The sequence below is a fragment of the Hyla sarda genome, unplaced genomic scaffold (assembly GCF_029499605.1).
Source record: "Hyla sarda isolate aHylSar1 unplaced genomic scaffold, aHylSar1.hap1 scaffold_148, whole genome shotgun sequence".
NCBI classification, from domain to species: Eukaryota; Metazoa; Chordata; class Amphibia; order Anura; family Hylidae; genus Hyla; species Hyla sarda.
The window spans coordinates 239,340-254,479 of record NW_026608112.1 but is presented as its reverse complement, the minus strand read 5'-3'; the positions used below and the strand labels follow the sequence as shown (position 1 = coordinate 254,479).

The following is a 15,140-nucleotide window of genomic DNA, read 5'->3' as shown; positions in this document are numbered from 1 at the left end:
TACCCCTTAATTCCCTGGTTGAACTTGATGGACATATGTCTTTTTTCGACCGTACTAACTATGTAACTATGTAACATAACATGGGGGGGGGGGGTCTCCTGGCTGTTCACACAGGTGTGTCATTGCTGTACATTGACCATGCATTGCTTCTGTGGTATTGCAAAGGCAAAGACAAATGCTTCCAGCCATCCATTGCACTAATGGATTGGTCATCAGCTGGCTGTCTATGTCCCGCATCAATATAGACCAAAGTACAGAGGGTTAGGCTATGCTATTGTGCACCTACCTGATGCATCAGAAGGTGCGAGGCCCTTGCTAAATTCTGTGCACAGACTTTGAGATCTATACTTTAGACTGTATCTAAACCTGCTCCAACATGGACTGACATTCTGGCCTACTTTCAGCCGATGCGACTTGTCTGTCGCTGAACAGTCGCTTTTTATGTATTCAGCACCTATGTATAATGTTGTAAAAATGCTCTAGAAGCTAAAGTCGCAGAAATGTCACACATATTTGGCCTGCAACTTTCTGTGCGACAAATTCAGACAGGAAAAATCAGTATAAATCCTTAGAAAATTATCCCCCAGTGTCTCCATCTGCTGGCGGTATTGAATAAGCATTGCTGCACTGATGGGGTATGCATTAGACGAAAAAAAAGAAGAAAAAGAAGAATAATACGCCCAGAAAAGAGGCGAAAAGGAGAAAAACGTAAAAAAACGTGAAAAAAAAAGTAAGAGGAAGAGAAGGGAAAAAAAGGTGGAAATGGGTTTAAAAGTGATTTTGGCGGAGAAATATATATATATATATATATATATATATATATATATATACGCGCACACACACACATATATATAAACGTATTCTCCGTTGAGATATTGCAGCCGCTGCTGTGTCCAGGCCCAGGAGCCTTAGCACTGTGCTGTGATGTCACTCAATACCACTGACATCACTAGGTGTAAACAACATCTCTCCTTTGCTGTGTATGTGACTATGGAGCTGTTTGGTGATGCCGTCTATTATGGCCTTCATAGAAGCAACAGGAGATTGTTGCATCCATCTAGAACCCTCAGAACTACAGTGCTATGATGTCACTCACTTCCACAGGCCTTGCAGAGTGTAAACAACAACAACCCAGCTTTGTTGTGTATGTAACCATAGGGATTTGTGATGTCACCTAGAACCTTCACAGCAGCGACAGCTTTATGAGGAGCATCAGCACTGCTCTGCCTGAGCAGAACCATCACCGCCATAGGTTGTCAAATAACCCGGGTTTAACCCACACAGGTAAGTCCAATGGGGTGCAGGCATGTCCTCTATGCTTACAGCTTCCCGTGGGTGTTGGTTTGATACCGTTTGGGGACAGCCAAGGAGGCATCTGCAGGCAACAAAGGTAGGTGTGTGCTTGTGTGTGTGTTTCCTATGCAGATCCTAAGCCCAGTGTCACATGCAAGTAGGAGGAGTAAGAAGGGTTCCTGGCAAATCCGGGTTATGGATTGCATTTAAAAAGGCCCCGTGGGAGTGCAATGGGCCCCTGTCTTGCTGCTTAGCAATAATGGTATGGGTTTAGGTTCTGCTGTGTGTACTGGTGGTTGACTGCCCCCCAGCCCAGAGTGTGCATGGAAAATTGTCTGGCAGCCTCCCTGACAGCAAGCAGTGATAGTGCCCATGAAGGGCACCTTGTTGGGCCTGCCCCTTTCACGGTTATCGCTTCTCGGCCTTTTGGCTAAGATCAAGTGTAGTATCTGTTCTTATCAGTTTAATATCTGATACGTCCCCTATCTGGGGACCATATATTAAATGGATTTTTGAGAACGGGGGCCGATTTCGAAGCTTGCTTCCGTCGCCCTATGCATTGACCCGATATGGCAGTATCTTCGGGTACAGTGCACCACCCCCTTACAGGGTTAAAAAGAAAGATTCCTACTTTCATTGCTACCTGCTTGCTGGCTAGCCAGCTAGCCAGCCCTGTGGGCCTTGCTGCTGCTGCAGCCAAAAAACAAAAGGTGGTGCTGCTGCTGCTTCTGCTGCTTCTGCTTGTGTCTGGCCGCTGTTGGAGCGTCCAGGCACAGGACTTCTGCTGCTGCTGACTAAATGGCCTCCTTAATTGGATCATTTGAGTAGCCAGCACACCTGTGCAGGTAGGGCATGACATGATAGGCAGCTGCCTTGATAGCGGGTGGGTGCTGAATCTTCCTAATTGACAAAATAAGATTAATGCTTATGAAGAAATATAAAATCTCATCCCTTCCCCAATATCGCGCCACACCCCTACCCCTTAATTCCCTGGTTGAACTTGATGGACATATGTCTTTTTTCGACCGTACTAACTATGTAACTATGTAACATAACATGGGGGGGGGGGGGGTCTCCTGGCTGTTCACACAGGTGTGTCATTGCTGTACATTGACCATGCATTGCTTCTGTGGTATTGCAAAGGCAAAGACAAATGCTTCCAGCCATCCATTGCACTAATGGATTGGTCATCAGCTGGCTGTCTATGTCCCGCATCAATATAGACCAAAGTACAGAGGGTTAGGCTATGCTATTGTGCACCTACCTGATGCATCAGAAGGTGCGAGGCCCTTGCTAAATTCTGTGCACAGACTTTGAGATCTATACTTTAGACTGTATCTAAACCTGCTCCAACATGGACTGACATTCTGGCCTACTTTCAGCCGATGCGACTTGTCTGTCGCTGAACAGTCGCTTTTTATGTATTCAGCACCTATGTATAATGTTGTAAAAATGCTCTAGAAGCTAAAGTCGCAGAAATGTCACACATATTTGGCCTGCAACTTTCTGTGCGACAAATTCAGACAGGAAAAATCAGTATAAATCCTTAGAAAATTATCCCCCAGTGTCTCCATCTGCTGGCGGTATTGAATAAGCATTGCTGCACTGATGGGGTATGCATTAGACGAAAAAAAAGAAGAAAAAGAAGAATAATACGCCCAGAAAAGAGGCGAAAAGGAGAAAAACGTAAAAAAACGTGAAAAAAAAGTAAGAGGAAGAGAAGGGAAAAAAAGGTGGAAATGGGTTTAAAAGTGATTTCGGCGGAGAAATATATATATATATATATATATATATATATATATATATATATATACGCGCACACACACACATATATATAAACGTATTCTCCGTTGAGATATTGCAGCCGCTGCTGTGTCCAGGCCCAGGAGCCTTAGCACTGTGCTGTGATGTCACTCAATACCACTGACATCACTAGGTGTAAACAACATCTCTCCTTTGCTGTGTATGTGACTATGGAGCTGTTTGGTGATGTCGTCTATTATGGCCTTCATAGAAGCAACAGGAGATTGTTGCATCCATCTAGAACCCTCAGAACTACAGTGCTATGATGTCACTCACTTCCACAGGCCTTGCAGAGTGTAAACAACAACAACCCAGCTTTGTTGTGTATGTAACCATAGGGATTTGTGATGTCACCTAGAACCTTCACAGCAGCGACAGCTTTATGAGGAGCATCAGCACTGCTCTGCCTGAGCAGAACCATCACCGCCATAGGTTGTCAAATAACCCGGGTTTAACCCACACAGGTAAGTCCAATGGGGTGCAGGCATGTCCTCTATGCTTACAGCTTCCCGTGGGTGTTGGTTTGATACCGTTTGGGGACAGCCAAGGAGGCATCTGCAGGCAACAAAGGTAGGTGTGTGCTTGTGTGTGTGTTTCCTATGCAGATCCTAAGCCCAGTGTCACATGCAAGTAGGAGGAGTAAGAAGGGTTCCTGGCAAATCCGGGTTATGGATTGCATTTAAAAAGGCCCCGTGGGAGTGCAATGGGCCCCTGTCTTGCTGCTTAGCAATAATGGTATGGGTTTAGGTTCTGCTGTGTGTACTGGTGGTTGACTGCCCCCCAGCCCAGAGTGTGCATGGAAAATTGTCTGGCAGCCTCCCTGACAGCAAGCAGTGATAGTGCCCATGAAGGGCACCTTGTTGGGCCCGCCCCTTTCACGGTTATCGCTTCTCGGCCTTTTGGCTAAGATCAAGTGTAGTATCTGTTCTTATCAGTTTAATATCTGATACGTCCCCTATCTGGGGACCATATATTAAATGGATTTTTGAGAACGGGGGCCGATTTCGAAGCTTGCTTCCGTCGCCCTATGCATTGACCCGATATGGCAGTATCTTCGGGTACAGTGCACCACCCCCTTACAGGGTTAAAAAGAAAGATTCCTACTTTCATTGCTACCTGCTTGCTGGCTAGCCAGCTAGCCAGCCCTGTGGGCCTTGCTGCTGCTGCAGCCAAAAAACAAAAGGTGGTGCTGCTGCTGCTTCTGCTTCTGCTTGTGTCTGGCCGCTGTTGGAGCGTCCAGGCACAGGACTTCTGCTGCTGCTGACTAAATGGCCTCCTTAATTGGATCATTTGAGTAGCCAGCACACCTGTGCAGGTAGGGCATGACATGATAGGCAGCTGCCTTGATAGCGGGTGGGTGCTGAATGTTCCTAATTGACAAAATAAGATTAATGCTTATGAAGAAATATAAAATCTCATCCCTTCCCCAATATCGCGCCACACCCCTACCCCTTAATTCCCTGGTTGAACTTGATGGACATATGTCTTTTTTCGACCGTACTAACTATGTAACTATGTAACATAACATGGGGGGGGGGGGTCTCCTGGCTGTTCACACAGGTGTGTCATTGCTGTACATTGACCATGCATTGCTTCTGTGGTATTGCAAAGGCAAAGACAAATGCTTCCAGCCATCCATTGCACTAATGGATTGGTCATCAGCTGGCTGTCTATGTCCCGCATCAATATAGACCAAAGTACAGAGGGTTAGGATATGCTATTGTGCACCTACCTGATGCATCAGAAGGTGCGAGGCCCTTGCTAAATTCTGTGCACAGACTTTGAGATCTATACTTTAGACTGTATCTAAACCTGCTCCAACATGGACTGACATTCTGGCCTACTTTCAGCCGATGCGACTTGTCTGTCGCTGAACAGTCGCTTTTTATGTATTCAGCACCTATGTATAATGTTGTAAAAATGCTCTAGAAGCTAAAGTCGCAGAAATGTCACACATATTTGGCCTGCAACTTTCTGTGCGACAAATTCAGACAGGAAAAATCAGTATAAATCCTTAGAAAATTATCCCCCAGTGTCTCCATCTGCTGGCGGTATTGAATAAGCATTGCTGCACTGATGGGGTATGCATTAGACGAAAAAAAAGAAGAAAAAGAAGAATAATACGCCCAGAAAAGAGGCGAAAAGGAGAAAAACGTAAAAAAAACGTGAAAAAAAAAGTAAGAGGAAGAGAAGGGAAAAAAAGGTGGAAATGGGTTTAAAAGTGATTTCGGCGGAGAAATATATATATATATATATATATATATATATATATATATATATATATATATATATACGCGCACACACACACATATATATAAACGTATTCTCCGTTGAGATATTGCAGCCGCTGCTGTGTCCAGGCCCAGGAGCCTTAGCACTGTGCTGTGATGTCACTCAATACCACTGACATCACTAGGTGTAAACAACATCTCTCCTTTGCTGTGTATGTGACTATGGAGCTGTTTGGTGATGCCGTCTATTATGGCCTTCATAGAAGCAACAGGAGATTGTTGCATCCATCTAGAACCCTCAGAACTACAGTGCTATGATGTCACTCACTTCCACAGGCCTTGCAGAGTGTAAACAACAACAACCCAGCTTTGTTGTGTATGTAACCATAGGGATTTGTGATGTCACCTAGAACCTTCACAGCAGCGACAGCTTTATGAGGAGCATCAGCACTGCTCTGCCTGAGCAGAACCATCACCGCCATAGGTTGTCAAATAACCCGGGTTTAACCCACACAGGTAAGTCCAATGGGGTGCAGGCATGTCCTCTATGCTTACAGCTTCCCGTGGGTGTTGGTTTGATACCGTTTGGGGACAGCCAAGGAGGCATCTGCAGGCAACAAAGGTAGGTGTGTGCTTGTGTGTGTGTTTCCTATGCAGATCCTAAGCCCAGTGTCACATGCAAGTAGGAGGAGTAAGAAGGGTTCCTGGCAAATCCGGGTTATGGATTGCATTTAAAAAGGCCCCGTGGGAGTGCAATGGGCCCCTGTCTTGCTGCTTAGCAATAATGGTATGGGTTTAGGTTCTGCTGTGTGTACTGGTGGTTGACTGCCCCCCAGCCCAGAGTGTGCATGGAAAATTGTCTGGCAGCCTCCCTGACAGCAAGCAGTGATAGTGCCCATGAAGGGCACCTTGTTGGGCCCGCCCCTTTCACGGTTATCGCTTCTCGGCCTTTTGGCTAAGATCAAGTGTAGTATCTGTTCTTATCAGTTTTTCATGCCGGTGGACAGTAACGCCGGTATGGGGCTGGTGGGGATGGGTGCTGCATGGAGGATGCAGGTGTACCAGGGCTTTCCGGGGCTGGTTCTGAGGAATCAGCTCGACGGCTGCCCCGATGTGACCTGTTCCCTCCGGGTCTCGCCATGAGGCTGAGAGGGTCTAGAGCCGAGGTACTTTTGTGCCTCGGGGAGTGGTGACCCCGAGGTGCCGAAACTCACTGGGAGGATAGACTCACTGAGTTGAAGCACGGGCACCATAATCTCTTCACCTTGTGGCACTCACCTCTTGATTCCCGGCCTTCTGGCTAGGATCAGAGAAATTTTTATAGATCCGGCCGGATGTCCGGGCAGTATATCTGCACACATTCACTTATTTATTTCTTTTTTGTCTCACTGTGTCACTTTTTGCGTGTTGTGTGTTCACAGGATTGGTCAGGATGCGGTAGCCCTTCTGGGTGTCCCTCCTGGCGGTCTAGGGGAGGTGTGTGTGGCCATTAGGTTCCGCACCTCCATGCAAAAACCCCGGGTACTCCTGCTTTTGCAGGGTACCTACCGTAATCGGCTCTGCGGGCAGATACCTTGGCTAACGCCAAGGGGGATGCCGGGAGCATTTGTGGTCCCCTAGTAGCTTCGGCGAAAAGGGACATCGAACCTGGAACTTCGCAGGTACCTTTTGGTCCGGAGGCGAAGGGTAAGGTTTGTTGGGGGGCCTCTCTCCTATCGGAGAAGGGTTTGCGATAGACCGCATCCTTTGTGCACGTTTTTTTTAGTGTAACACGTTTGCACTTTTTCTTGCACTTTGGGTGAATCGAAAGCACGTTCCTCGGCTTTAAAAAAAAAAAAAAAAAAAAAAAAAAAAAAAATCTGTTCTTATCAGTTTAATATCTGATACGTCCCCTATCTGGGGACCATATATTAAATGGATTTTTGAGAACGGGGGCCGATTTCGAAGCTTGCTTCCGTCGCCCTATGCATTGACCCGATATGGCAGTATCTTCGGGTACAGTGCACCACCCCCTTACAGGGTTAAAAAGAAAGATTCCTACTTTCATTGCTACCTGCTTGCTGGCTAGCCAGCTAGCCAGCCCTGTGGGCCTTGCTGCTGCTGCAGCCAAAAAACAAAAGGTGGTGCTGCTGCTGCTTCTGCTGCTTCTGCTTCTGCTTGTGTCTGGCCGCTGTTGGAGCGTCCAGGCACAGGACTTCTGCTGCTGCTGACTAAATGGCCTCCTTAATTGGATCATTTGAGTAGCCAGCACACCTGTGCAGGTAGGGCATGACATGATAGGCAGCTGCCTTGATAGCGGGTGGGTGCTGAATGTTCCTAATTGACAAAATAAGATTAATGCTTATGAAGAAATATAAAATCTCATCCCTTCCCCAATATCGCGCCACACCCCTACCCCTTAATTCCCTGGTTGAACTTGATGGACATATGTCTTTTTTCGACCGTACTAACTATGTAACTATGTAACATAACATGGGGGGGGGGGGTCTCCTGGCTGTTCACACAGGTGTGTCATTGCTGTACATTGACCATGCATTGCTTCTGTGGTATTGCAAAGGCAAAGACAAATGCTTCCAGCCATCCATTGCACTAATGGATTGGTCATCAGCTGGCTGTCTATGTCCCGCATCAATATAGACCAAAGTACAGAGGGTTAGGCTATGCTATTGTGCACCTACCTGATGCATCAGAAGGTGCGAGGCCCTTGCTAAATTCTGTGCACAGACTTTGAGATCTATACTTTAGACTGTATCTAAACCTGCTCCAACATGGACTGACATTCTGGCCTACTTTCAGCCGATGCGACTTGTCTGTCGCTGAACAGTCGCTTTTTATGTATTCAGCACCTATGTATAATGTTGTAAAAATGCTCTAGAAGCTAAAGTCGCAGAAATGTCACACATATTTGGCCTGCAACTTTCTGTGCGACAAATTCAGACAGGAAAAATCAGTATAAATCCTTAGAAAATTATCCCCCAGTGTCTCCATCTGCTGGCGGTATTGAATAAGCATTGCTGCACTGATGGGGTATGCATTAGACGAAAAAAAAGAAGAAAAAGAAGAATAATACGCCCAGAAAAGAGGCGAAAAGGAGAAAAACGTAAAAAAACGTGAAAAAAAAGTAAGAGGAAGAGAAGGGAAAAAAAGGTGGAAATGGGTTTAAAAGTGATTTCGGCGGAGAAATATATATATATATATATATATATATATATATATATATATATATACGCGCACACACACACATATATATAAACGTATTCTCCGTTGAGATATTGCAGCCGCTGCTGTGTCCAGGCCCAGGAGCCTTAGCACTGTGCTGTGATGTCACTCAATACCACTGACATCACTAGGTGTAAACAACATCTCTCCTTTGCTGTGTATGTGACTATGGAGCTGTTTGGTGATGTCGTCTATTATGGCCTTCATAGAAGCAACAGGAGATTGTTGCATCCATCTAGAACCCTCAGAACTACAGTGCTATGATGTCACTCACTTCCACAGGCCTTGCAGAGTGTAAACAACAACAACCCAGCTTTGTTGTGTATGTAACCATAGGGATTTGTGATGTCACCTAGAACCTTCACAGCAGCGACAGCTTTATGAGGAGCATCAGCACTGCTCTGCCTGAGCAGAACCATCACCGCCATAGGTTGTCAAATAACCCGGGTTTAACCCACACAGGTAAGTCCAATGGGGTGCAGGCATGTCCTCTATGCTTACAGCTTCCCGTGGGTGTTGGTTTGATACCGTTTGGGGACAGCCAAGGAGGCATCTGCAGGCAACAAAGGTAGGTGTGTGCTTGTGTGTGTGTTTCCTATGCAGATCCTAAGCCCAGTGTCACATGCAAGTAGGAGGAGTAAGAAGGGTTCCTGGCAAATCCGGGTTATGGATTGCATTTAAAAAGGCCCCGTGGGAGTGCAATGGGCCCCTGTCTTGCTGCTTAGCAATAATGGTATGGGTTTAGGTTCTGCTGTGTGTACTGGTGGTTGACTGCCCCCCAGCCCAGAGTGTGCATGGAAAATTGTCTGGCAGCCTCCCTGACAGCAAGCAGTGATAGTGCCCATGAAGGGCACCTTGTTGGGCCCGCCCCTTTCACGGTTATCGCTTCTCGGCCTTTTGGCTAAGATCAAGTGTAGTATCTGTTCTTATCAGTTTAATATCTGATACGTCCCCTATCTGGGGACCATATATTAAATGGATTTTTGAGAACGGGGGCCGATTTCGAAGCTTGCTTCCGTCGCCCTATGCATTGACCCGATATGGCAGTATCTTCGGGTACAGTGCACCACCCCCTTACAGGGTTAAAAAGAAAGATTCCTACTTTCATTGCTACCTGCTTGCTGGCTAGCCAGCTAGCCAGCCCTGTGGGCCTTGCTGCTGCTGCAGCCAAAAAACAAAAGGTGGTGCTGCTGCTGCTTCTGCTTCTGCTTGTGTCTGGCCGCTGTTGGAGCGTCCAGGCACAGGACTTCTGCTGCTGCTGACTAAATGGCCTCCTTAATTGGATCATTTGAGTAGCCAGCACACCTGTGCAGGTAGGGCATGACATGATAGGCAGCTGCCTTGATAGCGGGTGGGTGCTGAATGTTCCTAATTGACAAAATAAGATTAATGCTTATGAAGAAATATAAAATCTCATCCCTTCCCCAATATCGCGCCACACCCCTACCCCTTAATTCCCTGGTTGAACTTGATGGACATATGTCTTTTTTCGACCGTACTAACTATGTAACTATGTAACATAACATGGGGGGGGGGGGGTCTCCTGGCTGTTCACACAGGTGTGTCATTGCTGTACATTGACCATGCATTGCTTCTGTGGTATTGCAAAGGCAAAGACAAATGCTTCCAGCCATCCATTGCACTAATGGATTGGTCATCAGCTGGCTGTCTATGTCCCGCATCAATATAGACCAAAGTACAGAGGGTTAGGCTATGCTATTGTGCACCTACCTGATGCATCAGAAGGTGCGAGGCCCTTGCTAAATTCTGTGCACAGACTTTGAGATCTATACTTTAGACTGTATCTAAACCTGCTCCAACATGGACTGACATTCTGGCCTACTTTCAGCCGATGCGACTTGTCTGTCGCTGAACAGTCGCTTTTTATGTATTCAGCACCTATGTATAATGTTGTAAAAATGCTCTAGAAGCTAAAGTCGCAGAAATGTCACACATATTTGGCCTGCAACTTTCTGTGCGACAAATTCAGACAGGAAAAATCAGTATAAATCCTTAGAAAATTATCCCCCAGTCTCTCCATCTGCTGGCGGTATTGAATAAGCATTGCTGCACTGATGGGGTATGCATTAGACGGAAAAAAAGAAGAAAAAGAAGAATAATACGCCCAGAAAAGAGGCGAAAAGGAGAAAAACGTAAAAAAACGTGAAAAAAAAGTAAGAGGAAGAGAAGGGAAAAAAAGGTGGAAATGGGTTTAAAAGTGATTTCGGCGGAGAAATATATATATATATATATATATATATATATATATATATATATATATACGCGCACACACACACATATATATAAACGTATTCTCCGTTGAGATATTGCAGCCGCTGCTGTGTCCAGGCCCAGGAGCCTTAGCACTGTGCTGTGATGTCACTCAATACCACTGACATCACTAGGTGTAAACAACATCTCTCCTTTGCTGTGTATGTGACTATGGAGCTGTTTGGTGATGTCGTCTATTATGGCCTTCATAGAAGCAACAGGAGATTGTTGCATCCATCTAGAACCCTCAGAACTACAGTGCTATGATGTCACTCACTTCCACAGGCCTTGCAGAGTGTAAACAACAACAACCCAGCTTTGTTGTGTATGTAACCATAGGGATTTGTGATGTCACCTAGAACCTTCACAGCAGCGACAGCTTTATGAGGAGCATCAGCACTGCTCTGCCTGAGCAGAACCATCACCGCCATAGGTTGTCAAATAACCCGGGTTTAACCCACACAGGTAAGTCCAATGGGGTGCAGGCATGTCCTCTATGCTTACAGCTTCCCGTGGGTGTTGGTTTGATACCGTTTGGGGACAGCCAAGGAGGCATCTGCAGGCAACAAAGGAAGGTGTGTGCTTGTGTGTGTGTTTCCTATGCAGATCCTAAGCCCAGTGTCACATGCAAGTAGGAGGAGTAAGAAGGGTTCCTGGCAAATCCGGGTTATGGATTGCATTTAAAAAGGCCCCGTGGGAGTGCAATGGGCCCCTGTCTTGCTGCTTAGCAATAATGGTATGGGTTTAGGTTCTGCTGTGTGTACTGGTGGTTGACTGCCCCCCAGCCCAGAGTGTGCATGGAAAATTGTCTGGCAGCCTCCCTGACAGCAAGCAGTGATAGTGCCCATGAAGGGCACCTTGTTGGGCCCGCCCCTTTCACGGTTATCGCTTCTCGGCCTTTTGGCTAAGATCAAGTGTAGTAATACAGGAGATCTGGTCAGAAGGTACTCGGGTACCCCTCTCCTCGGCCTTGTGGGATCGCCCAGGTTTATTGCCTGGGCTTCACCCACTTGTTGCTATTGGGGAGAGGGCCTAGTCCCAGGGTAACGAGTGGCGATCGCCTCTCAAGACCTTCGGGTGGAGAGAGGTTAGAACCATGGATGATGATCCGGATCCAGGTTCTGTGCCGGCATACGCAAGGATCAAAAACACCGTGAGAGTCATTCTCACGGATGATACCAAAAGGGCGGACGATTTGAAATTCGTAGTAGAGGACGTGCTCGGAGGAGTTTTCGGAATACAGAAGGGCGAGATATTGGCAATCCAGGACTACCCGAAGCGTAAAATTTTTGATGTGACGTTCACACAAAATGGCATCCACAGAGATTTTGTTACCAGAGCTGCTGCGAGTAAAGACAAAAAGCTTCAGGGTGTCCGGATTATTGAGCACGTTCTAGACGATATTAAGCTGGTGGTAGTAAAGATGTATTCCCCTTTCGCCAACCTACACGATGTTGAGTTGTTTTTACAAGTCTATTTTAGTAAGGTTGAGTGCAGAGGAAAAATCATGAACAGCTGTGGCATCTGGACATCTAAGTGGAGATTTCAGGTTACATGCAAAAAAGATGACAGATTGCCAGGGGGAATACAACTACCACCAGCTCGTTTTAAAATAAATAATATGTGTGGCGACCTCTTTTATGCGGGGATGCCAAGCTACTGCAGGAAGTGTCACAGATATGGACACACAAAAGAAAACTGTGAAAGTACATGCAAAAAATGTGGTAGCACACAGCACGAGACAGAGAAATGCACAAGAGGAGGGAGGTGCAATTTCTGTCAACAATTCGGTCACCTTTTCTCCTCTTGTCCCCACAGACATAGGACGGAGCAGCAGTGGCAACCCTGGAGGCAGCAAGGACAGCAACCGGGACACCAGCCGAGGCAAGCAGAGCCAGTGATTACCCCCCCACAAGAGGTAAGCGGTGAGATGGAGAAGGAGAAAGACCCCCCTCAGGCAAAAGGAGGGGACCCTAAAGAGCAGAGGATGGCCAAAAAACGTGCAAGTGGTGAAAAAACTGGCCCCCAGGAGCATGCTGGGTTAAGAGAGGAGCGGACGGCGGCTGAATCCGCTCCTCAGCAACCTCTGGCTCAGGGTCCCCCTGAGAGCGATGATCCGGGTGGAGAGGTGAAGGTTAAAAGGCGGAGGGGCTCCAGAAGACTCTATTCGGAGGCGGTCCAGGGGGAGCCGATGGAAGTACCTGCGGATGCAGGGAACCCAAGTGACGTTCCTCCACAGGTCCCCATAGGGGATACCTCCCCTCCTCCCTGCCAGGAGGAGGTTTCAGGGGTGACCGTCTCTGAGGTACCAGAGACGGAACTAAGTGAACACCCGACCCCTATGGAGGGGCAAGAGGTGGAAGAACCCAATGAGTCTGGAGCCCTGATTGCCAGGATGCCCGAGAACAACTATGCCTCAATCATGATGGAGGAGGGGGGTCGGCTGAGTGATGGTGCCTCCTCTCCTGCTTCCTCTATGCGTACAGTTGAGTCAGATTTTGGGGGGTATGAGGCTTCGGAGGGGGAATCAGAGGTGTAAGACATTTTCTTGTACATTCCCATGGCTGAGTTGTCCGGTCTGTCCTTGAACGTGAGAAGTGTGAGCGCCAGAGTAAGAAGGGTTGCCCTATTTAATTACTTGTCGGTTTTTGCTGCTTCCGTCCTTTTCCTGCAGGAATGTGGCATCCCGCACAGATTAAATTATAAAGAATATGAAGATGATTGGGTGCACGGTCCATCAGTCTGGTCTGGATCAAATGAGTCCAGATCAGCAGGGGTCGCCATACTTTTTAAAGGGAACGTTTTAATTGAGAGTTTTAACGAAATTTTACCAGGCAGAATTTTATTGGTCAGCGCTTTTATTAATGGTATTAAATGGCAGTTTTTAAATTTTTATGGTTCTCCTGATAAGAATGAAAGAATAAAAATGTTGGAGATTTTACCCCTTTTTATTAACAATTCTAGTCCTCTTGTTTTATCAGGTGATTTTAATTGTATTTTAAGGGGAGAACGCCGTTTTTCGAACGCAGTGAGTAGGAACTATGATAAGACGTCTTTTATGTTAAAAAACTTGATTTTAGATTTTAATCTCACTGATGTTTTTAAAAAATGTAATTTTAACGTACCAGAGGAAGACGGTGTTACCTGGAGCAATGCAAGCTGTAGCTCCAGGATAGATTTTATTTTTTGTTCTTATCAAGTACTGCCTTTTAACTGTGATCTTTTTACCAATGTTTTTTCTGACCATAAATTATTGTATTTTAAAGTTAAAAGTGATTTTAAAAGGAGAACTGGTAGGAATGCCTGGAAGTTAAACGTGTCCCTTTTAGAAGATCCGCAGGTTTTATCAGATTTTATCACCTTTTACAAGGAATGCAGACGAGTAAAAGACCCCAACACTCCCACCAGTATCTGGTGGGAAAAAATGAAACTAAAAATAAAAGAATTTTTTATCCGTGTTGGGGTTAGGAAAGCTAAAGAAAAACGTGAATTTTATAATATCCTAAATACTCGTCTGCAAACCCTGTACAAATTCAGAGCACATGGGATGGAGGTGGAGAAGGAGGTACATGATCTTAAAAAAGAAATAACTAAGTGCCTGGAGCAGAAAGGAAAAGAAATTATCTTTAGGTCTCGAATACAGCATCTTGAGGAAAACGAGACCTGCTCCAGGTATTTTTTTAAGAAAATACATGAAAATAGAAGGTTAATAGAAAACATTGAAGGAGTGAATGATGTACAGGGTATTTTAAAAAAGGTGCAAGAGTTTTATGCGGATCTTTTTAATGTAAAACACATTGATGAATGTTTTATGAATGACTCGTTAAAGGAGATCACCAATTTTTTAGATCCTGTCTCACAGTCTTTTTTATTGCAGAATATTTCAGAGCAGGAGATTTTAGAGACCGTCAAGAGTTTTAAAACAGGTAAAGTGCCTGGGCCGGATGGTATACCCATTGAATTTTATGTTACTTTTTATGGTATTTTAAAAGAAGATTTGTTCTCCCTTTTTACGGAAGTCTTTAAGTCTAAAATCCTCCCAGGCTCATGGAAGAAGGGTGATGTCTCCCTGCTATTCAAAAAGGGAGACCGGTCGGAACTCAAAAACTGGAGACCAATCACCCTTCTGAACTGCGACTATAAAATAATGGCGAAACTGTGTGCTAACCGCTTAAAGAACGTAATCCATAAAATAATTCATACAAACCAAGTCTGTGGGGTGCCTGGGAGGAGTTTATGGGAGAACCTAAACCTTTTAAAGGATGTAATTAGCGACACCAAATTAAGAAAAGGAAAGCTGGCGGTTTTATCCATAGATTTTGA

At 45.8% G+C, this 15,140-nt stretch overlaps 5 non-coding genes and 1 pseudogene across 5 annotated transcripts; all 6 read left to right on the top strand.

The window, feature by feature from the left end:
• Positions 1–1,703: 1,703 nt before the first annotated feature.
• Positions 1,704–1,894, top strand: LOC130308360 (U2 spliceosomal RNA). Its single transcript, XR_008857341.1, has one exon. It is a non-coding gene; the product is annotated as a U2 spliceosomal RNA (small nuclear RNA).
• A 2,085-nt stretch (positions 1,895–3,979) lies between these two features.
• Positions 3,980–4,170, top strand: LOC130308358 (U2 spliceosomal RNA). The gene has a single exon (XR_008857339.1). It is a non-coding gene; the product is annotated as a U2 spliceosomal RNA (small nuclear RNA).
• A 2,092-nt stretch (positions 4,171–6,262) lies between these two features.
• On the top strand, positions 6,263–6,450 carry LOC130308499 (U2 spliceosomal RNA). The gene has a single exon (XR_008857466.1). It is a non-coding gene; the product is annotated as a U2 spliceosomal RNA (small nuclear RNA).
• A 694-nt stretch (positions 6,451–7,144) lies between these two features.
• Positions 7,145–7,338, top strand: LOC130308491 (U2 spliceosomal RNA). The gene has a single exon (XR_008857462.1). It is a non-coding gene; the product is annotated as a U2 spliceosomal RNA (small nuclear RNA).
• Positions 7,339–9,427: 2,089 nt separating this feature from the next.
• LOC130308357 (U2 spliceosomal RNA) lies at positions 9,428–9,618 on the top strand. Its single transcript, XR_008857338.1, has one exon. It is a non-coding gene; the product is annotated as a U2 spliceosomal RNA (small nuclear RNA).
• Positions 9,619–11,701: 2,083 nt separating this feature from the next.
• LOC130308510 (U2 spliceosomal RNA) lies at positions 11,702–11,834 on the top strand (annotated as a pseudogene).
• Positions 11,835–15,140: the final 3,306 nt, after the last annotated feature.